Raw genomic sequence first — 7,602 nt, 5'->3', positions numbered from 1 at the left:
TCTGAATATTGTAGGTCATGGATCTGAAAAGTTGCTCGAATGGACTTGCAAAAACATTTCATGACAGTGTTTGTTATACTGATGAGAACAGTGTGTTATGTTCCAGATTGAGTATACCGATTTAATCCTTCCCAAACAAATAAAATGAACAATACATAACATGGATTCAACGATTCAGAGTTAAGTCAACGAAAACTGCTTGAGTGCATGTGTGTCGTCAATTTGTAAACTGGTATATTTATGTATATTAAATTTATTCATCTGACAATAAAACATAATTAATAAATAAATGTCAAATGTCCTCAAACTTGATGTTATCAGTTCGGAATATCCGACTGCCGCTCGTTTTAATCTCGTTGGATGTTAATCGTTCTTTTGAGCTTTGATTTTCTGTAACAAATCAAAATAATAATTTTGTGATCTCGAACTCGGATTAAAAAAAACAAACCTCAATAAATGATTCAAAACAGCTATCACATGTTTGCATTTTCCTTCACTGGTTTTGCAAGTACATGCAAATAACCAAGCAGAGCGTTCACTTCTAGTACAAACTTTGATTGTGTGCGGCTCGACACTTGGAGTCGAAAATAAGCCAAATCCATAATTGTAGATCTCATCTACTCCAACTATCCGAACGGTTTCCTCCGGCAGCGTAGCTAAAATCTTCCGACAAGTTCATCAACACAGTACACGTAACATCTTTTGAAGGCTCCTGAAGATGAATCGAAAAATGCATTATTTTCACATTTAAAGTGAACACTTCGACGAAAAAATTACAACACACGTAGAAAACATGTAGTTTCAATGCAATTTAAAGAAATTTTAAAAATAGCAGTAGATTTTCACTCATGAATATTGTTCTGAAATTATGTTTACTTTTTTTCACATACCGATCATTTGATTTTTACATGAGAAAATAGACATCACTCAAAGCGATTTTTTTATACTCATTAACTGAATTAGTATCTTCAAAGATTTTAGGAAACACTGGTACTTACCATTTCAAACAGCAAAACTAAAATCGAGGAAAACGGTACGTTTGAAAATTTATCACTTTTTTCTTTTGCTTGTTTACTTCCACTTCACACACATAAGCTGTCAAACTCAACTTCGTAGTCGCGAATTGTAACTAATGCTCGGGCCCACGTATGGAGGGATTTTCCAATAGGATGTAAAAATTCGAACACTAATGGCGTTTTCGTTTTTAATTTGCAATATACCGGTGCATTGCTACACTGAGGCATGAATAAACGATTTTCATTATTTTTACGTTTCGTCTTTGACTCATCAGTGCAGAGCAGTTCAAATTGAACTGCTTAGTGCTAAACTCGGCAGTTCAATTTGAACCGCTAAGCAGACGTAAAGTTTTTGCTACTTACAGAACACTTTTTGTTTTGCAACTGAGTGCAATGTCTTTTCTGACGTGCCGAACGAAAACGTGTTTTCGACTATTTCTGGCCGATGCAGGTTTGGTCATTTAGGGGTTAGCCAAATTTTGTGCTAGGGCACATAAACTTTACGTCTGCTTAGGGCATATTCAGGAGTGTTCTAGTTCTAGATGCATAATTTATGTCAGTTTTAAAATTTAAATCTAGAAATTATAACAAAATAAACTGGCAGCCCCAGCAGCGTTTTATCTGTGTTTCAAATATAGAAAAAATAGAACGGCAATATATACCAGTTTTAAATTTGACACTAGAACTGGTCGAATAAATGAATCTAAAACGGATTGCTGGGGATACGTTTGTTTCAGTTTCATTCACATTATAGACCACCCATATGAATCTTGGAGCTGCTGAATTTGCTCTTAGCGGTTCAAATTGAACTGCCCAGTTTAGCACTAAGCAGTTCAATTTGAACTGCTCTGCACTGATGAGTCAAAGACGAAACGTAAAAATAATGAAAACGGTTATCCCTAGCACAAAATTTGGCTAACCCCTAAATGATGAATAAACGAACAAAAATGACGAAAACATAAACAGTAACCATTGACTACAATAAACGATTCCATTGCACAGAGCTACACCAAACTTTTGATGAGTGCTACACCAGTGGTATCGGTGCAGAAAAAGTGTAGCACTGGTGTAGTGCAATTGGCAAAAACGAACGATTTCAGTGCAGCTTTCGCTACACCAGTGTAGTGCAATTTAAAAACGAAAACGACATAAGAATTATTGCGAGTGACCAGTTTCGAATCCCTACTTTTCTTTTTGTTACTTGTTAGAAAACGAGATGTTTATCAACCATTGTTACGAAAACTGATTCTTGTTATAAACTTGTTACTACTTGATGATCGGACCCTTTCACCATTTTGTTGGACCTTGAAAAATATTACCAGTTTCTGTTAACCAAACTACATAGTTCGAAAAAAATTAGAGGGTTGTATTCAAGACACGACTGAGCACAATAACATTAAAAATGAAACGTTTCTAGGGTCTTCATAATAAATACAAAAATAAAGATGATAATGATGACGATACACTAAACTTCACTACACTTCAAAGTTACTTGAAATCTCAATTTTAGATACAAACAACCTAAAGATTTAAACCTGAACAAATAAAACTATTTTATTTTATGATGATAATTTTCGAGAAACGTACAAACTTATTAATTTGATTTGATTTATATCGTTTATTTACCCCCAGCTTTAACCTAATAATGGTCGTTCACTGGGTGGTCTTATTAATTTTATAAACAGTTAATCGATCCAAGAAAATGTTGTACCAGTAATCTCAGTAATGGTGTAATTTTATTAATCCTTCAAAATCGTCGATAATCTTCGGAAAGTGTCGGTAAATAATACAGAACGAGGAAGAAAACATGTGAAACAGTCCGCATAAAATATTTAGTTACTTACATTGATTTCCGCTTTGGCATATTAGGAATATACGGAATGGACACGCTACAAAATTCCGAAATTTTGTTCATATTGGAACTTGATGTTATTAACACATGAATGAACATTGTCATAGTTACAACGCGTGTAGCCATCAGACGCTTATTGTTTTGAAGCAAATAATCATTGAAATGAAACTGGTGGTTAACCAAATTCTACGAGGGTTCCTATTCAAACGATACATGTAAAATCGCAGGTAAGCTTACCTTGAGTATATCTTTGAAACTATACGATATTGCATCTAATTGTATCGTATATGTGAGCCTGTGGAACTCATTTATACTACTAAACCAATAAGGTCGCTTTTAGATAAGTTTCAGAATTTAATTTTGAATCATTTGAAGCGTTTAATTCCTGGTGGGAAAACAACTCGTTCAGTCACATTGTCACGTTTTGTTCGTATGGGAATTGAGATTTAAGTATGCAAACCGATCCGTTGGCAAATTAAAATATTTTTAAGTTTACAATATTGAAGCTTTGGAATCATTTAAATTAAGAAAATCCATTAACAAATCAACGAGGAACAAGCGCTGCAAATTAGATCCGAAAAATCTATCGCCGATAATTCTAAATTGGCCTGACAGTTACCAGAGAACCAAAATAAAATACTCAATTCAAACCAATTTTTCAATGGTATGCAATTGAAATATTCAAATGACGATGTCTCATCGTTGTCATATCGATTGTTTGTTGAATTATATAAATCCATCAACAAATGACTGAGTTACGTAGTACGTAATGTTACGCGATTAGTTTTGCATGTTTTAAATTGACACCCAGCCTCGGAAAGCGAAGTGTAAGGCATTTTTAATGGCAAAATCGACCAAATATTTGCTAAATACATGGGATATTTCAAAAGAATCGGTAACCACGCTGATTCGGTTTTTCAATAGCTAGATGATATATAAGATACTCAAGCGAACACGGTGTTGCACAAACAACAGGAAATATCACCAACGCATAACGCAAAATCGACAATCCAGCAAGTGAACGCATATACAATCAATCATCAGCTCACTGGACAAGCAACTTGTTTCATTCACAGTCAAACATCAACTAGGCAAAGAAATATTGTGCAGCATATATTTATAGATTTCTCTTCATACTACGCAGAATGATGCGGTGTTTTTATGCATGACGCAAAGCCTCCTATGCCGAACAAGAAGTTGACGTCATTTTGTACAACAGGGATTGGTAGATGAAAACATAGGTCGATTCCAACCATTTTTTCAATAGTATGCTATTGAAATACTGAAAAGACGTCGTCATACATGTTTAAGTTCAAAGTTTCCGAATCGATTGGTTGTTAAATTATAACAATCCATCAACAAATGACCGAGTTATTAACGTTCAAAATTATGACACAAAAAGGTTACGCGACTATTTTGAAACTTTTAATTGACACCCGGCCCCATATAGTGAAGAGTAAGGCATTTTTAATGCCAAAAACCTTGTGATTTTACATCTTATAAGATGCACATAAATGGAGCGTCGTATTTCACACAAATTTATATACAAGATACATGTAAACATGTAAACATGTAAAATTGTGTGATATGAAAATCACATGGCTTGAATTCGAATGAAATAAAAACAAAATATCGACAACAACAGCGCGACTTGAACCGAGAAACATTAGATCACAAGCACATCGATAACTCGAATGAACCACAGAAGAACATATCTGTTCGTTGAATAATTGATACATATAAATTCATACAGCGGCACTTGGTCGCCAAAGTGCGAGTGGAATATTGCGTCATTTGAAAAATTAAAAAGCACAGATGAAAATATTTTGTGAATTTACATTTATTTTCATGCACATATTTGGAGCAGGTAATTGAATGGAAAGTTACATTACAAAACTAAACGATTTGTAAATATATAGCCTTGTTCAATGAAAAAGTAAATGCATTTCAATGTAATTTTACATCAATCATGGTTTTAAATAAGATTTTCGTTTCAACTGACGTCTGTTTAATAGTACTATTGGTTTACATGTCGTGTAAGTTTCATCTTTTCTTTCTGTGAGTAGTGAATTGTATCGTTTGTAGAAATATGTCACCAGTAAAATTCATAATTTTTTTCTGTGTATGTTTGAAAGTATATAGTATGATTGAGCTTACCTATTTGTAGAAAATATCTTTAATCTGGATGCAATAATAACCTTATATTTCAGTTTATTTAAATATAGAAAACCCAAAATATGTTTATATAAATATCAATTAATAGATTATATTGAAGCAACCTAAAATATGGCTGTATTTTACTATAAAATGACTTGATTAATGAACTATCAGTAGCTATCAAACGAGCCTAAGCTTGTCGAAGTGGGTTCATTCTCCGAAAAAATTTAGCAGCAAGACAAATTTTTGAAAAATGCACACACATATATTTTTCGATCTCGTTTAGCAAAGTCGTGTGGTATATAACTCTGTGGGTCTCTGGGGTTCCATTCGACAGTCGATTTTCCATTTCTGGAACCGGAGTGTGTATAACCGAGGTCAGTTCGTATGGCCACAAACCGACAATCTGTGTTTTTATTTTGTATCGCCACTTGCACACGGCTTTGAACCATTAAGGGCTTGAAATTTTTAACACTTACTACCCTATCATTCCGGAAGTCAAATCCGAATAAAATTCAACAAGAGCTCATGAGATGGTAAAACCTTTTATTTAGTTTTATGACCGGAGGACCGAGTGTCATATACAATTCGAATCAGTTCGTCAAAATCGCTAAATGTTTCTGTGTGTGTGTGTGTGTGTGTGTGTGTTTTTATTCTTACGTGAATACTTATTACTTTACTGTGGGACGCCTTTTTCGAAATTTACTCTGTACAAGAATAGGAAGAACATAATCGTGAGTGTCTCTTGTTGTATTTAAGGTAGCATTTTTAGGTATTTTTTCTCCATACCATTGGAAATGTGTTCAGTAATTTATAATAAAATTGTTTGTAATATGAGTGAATCAATAGCCTTCTAAGCAGCCCATTTTTTAAGTAATTATCCACACTTAAAAGTTCGCGCGACGCAACCGAACAAACTTCTAAGCTGCTTCTAGAATACATTGTTCAGCTTCTATGCAACGAAAAAGTTTACGCCAAACTTGTTCTGTACTTCTAAGTTGCCAAAAATACCACGGTACTCTTAAGCAGCGAGAAAGTTCACGCGGAACTTGTTCTATACTTCGAACTGTCAAAAATTGCCACGTGTTTTCTTAAGCAACTAGAAAGTTCACGCGGAACTTTATCTGTACTTTCAAGTTCTCAAAAGTTCCTCGTGTACTTTTAAGCAGCAAGAAAGTTGATTTTTTAAGTAATTGTGAAACTTCTGGTTGTTTGGGACGTTTCTACTGACATTAAGAATCATTCCAGGTCGGGGCTCGAACATATGACGTTTAGTTTGTAAGACCAACTGAACATTGAACAGCCAACTCGCACATAAAGGACAGATGCACATGGTAAAGTACATAATGTTATATTAGTATAATCAGAAATTTGACCATGCCTTTTCTCCTTGCTAATGGTTGAAATTACTGTGTACATGATAATGTTGAATATCTTAAACTGATTAAACAAACAATTGAATTTTAGTTTAACGTTGTACAGTTCATAGTAATTGATAGTATTATCATAGTAATTGATAGTATTATCAGCTAAACCTAATTATATTTCGATCCTAACTACTGCAAAAAAAAAGGATTGTCAATACTTAAGATCGACACATAGATTTATTTCTTAGCCAAAACACATACTCACTCGTTTGGTTGCACAAGGAATTATACTAATTTTGTTGCTGTCATAATATAAGTTTTTTTCGTTTATAAATCCTGTTCAATCAAAGCTTCTCAGTGATTTTGGCAAAATATGTTTTATCTGAAAATCAGATTCTATCTGAACGCGACGCGAAGCGAAGCGATGCGAAACTTGATAGTTCGCTAGGAGTTGCGGAATAGAGCTCCGTTCATTTAAGTTCAACAGAAAAATGACACGAATGTCAGAGAGAGCTCGATGTATTGCGACTAGTGACTCATCGCATCGCGCTCGCTCTGACATGAAAAGCAATGTCTGGGCATCCCTTCTGTAGAACTTGACCTTTCTGTTTCAACAGACTTCGCAGCCGATTCATAGCGTACAGAATCATTGCATAGCTAGTACTACGATCCTGTCAAGTTTAGCTTCGAATCGCGTGTCGCTTTCTCTCTGGCATCACCCTTAAACAACATGCACAAATGTATATGCGGAAAACACTATAAATAACCAATTTTAAACAGCACACATAGTGCCTGTTCTACAGACGAATAAAACATGCCGCAAGGCACTGTGCTCAATCACTGAAAACATTTCTGGCTTGTTATCTCGAAGGGTAAAATCGATGCGAATTACAGTTTCACTATCTTTGCGGCATTTTGTCGCTGGCTTGTCGTATCGCAGTCTTTCTTCTTCTTCTTCTTCTTCTTCTTCTTCTTCTTCTTCTTCTTCTTCTCTTTCTTCTGCTATTACTTTTTATTCTTCTTCTTCTTCTTCTTCTTCTGCTTCTTCTCATTTCTTCTGGTTGGCGTCACCTCACTTGAGATGATGCCGATTTGATGGCACAGCAACTTAGGCTATACTGTCAGATTCGTGGACTTCTTTTCACTGGACTACAAGCGAAAATCCAAGTCGTCAAAGTACGGATAAAAATCCTTTCTTTCTTGCGAAATA

General features: G+C 34.7%; 1 long non-coding RNA gene across 1 annotated transcript; it reads right to left on the bottom strand.

Moving 5' to 3' along the window:
* Positions 1-237: 237 nt before the first annotated feature.
* On the bottom strand, positions 238-1,254 carry LOC131438417 (uncharacterized). Its single transcript, XR_009230934.1, has 3 exons — positions 999-1,254; positions 449-712; positions 238-390 (listed from the first exon to the last, which is right to left on the bottom strand). It is a non-coding gene; the product is annotated as an uncharacterized LOC131438417 (long non-coding RNA).
* Positions 1,255-7,602: the final 6,348 nt, after the last annotated feature.

Source organism: Malaya genurostris, chromosome 3, assembly GCF_030247185.1.
Source record: "Malaya genurostris strain Urasoe2022 chromosome 3, Malgen_1.1, whole genome shotgun sequence".
Lineage (NCBI taxonomy): Eukaryota > Metazoa > Arthropoda > Insecta > Diptera > Culicidae > Malaya > Malaya genurostris.
This window is presented reverse-complemented; position numbering and strand designations above follow the sequence as displayed.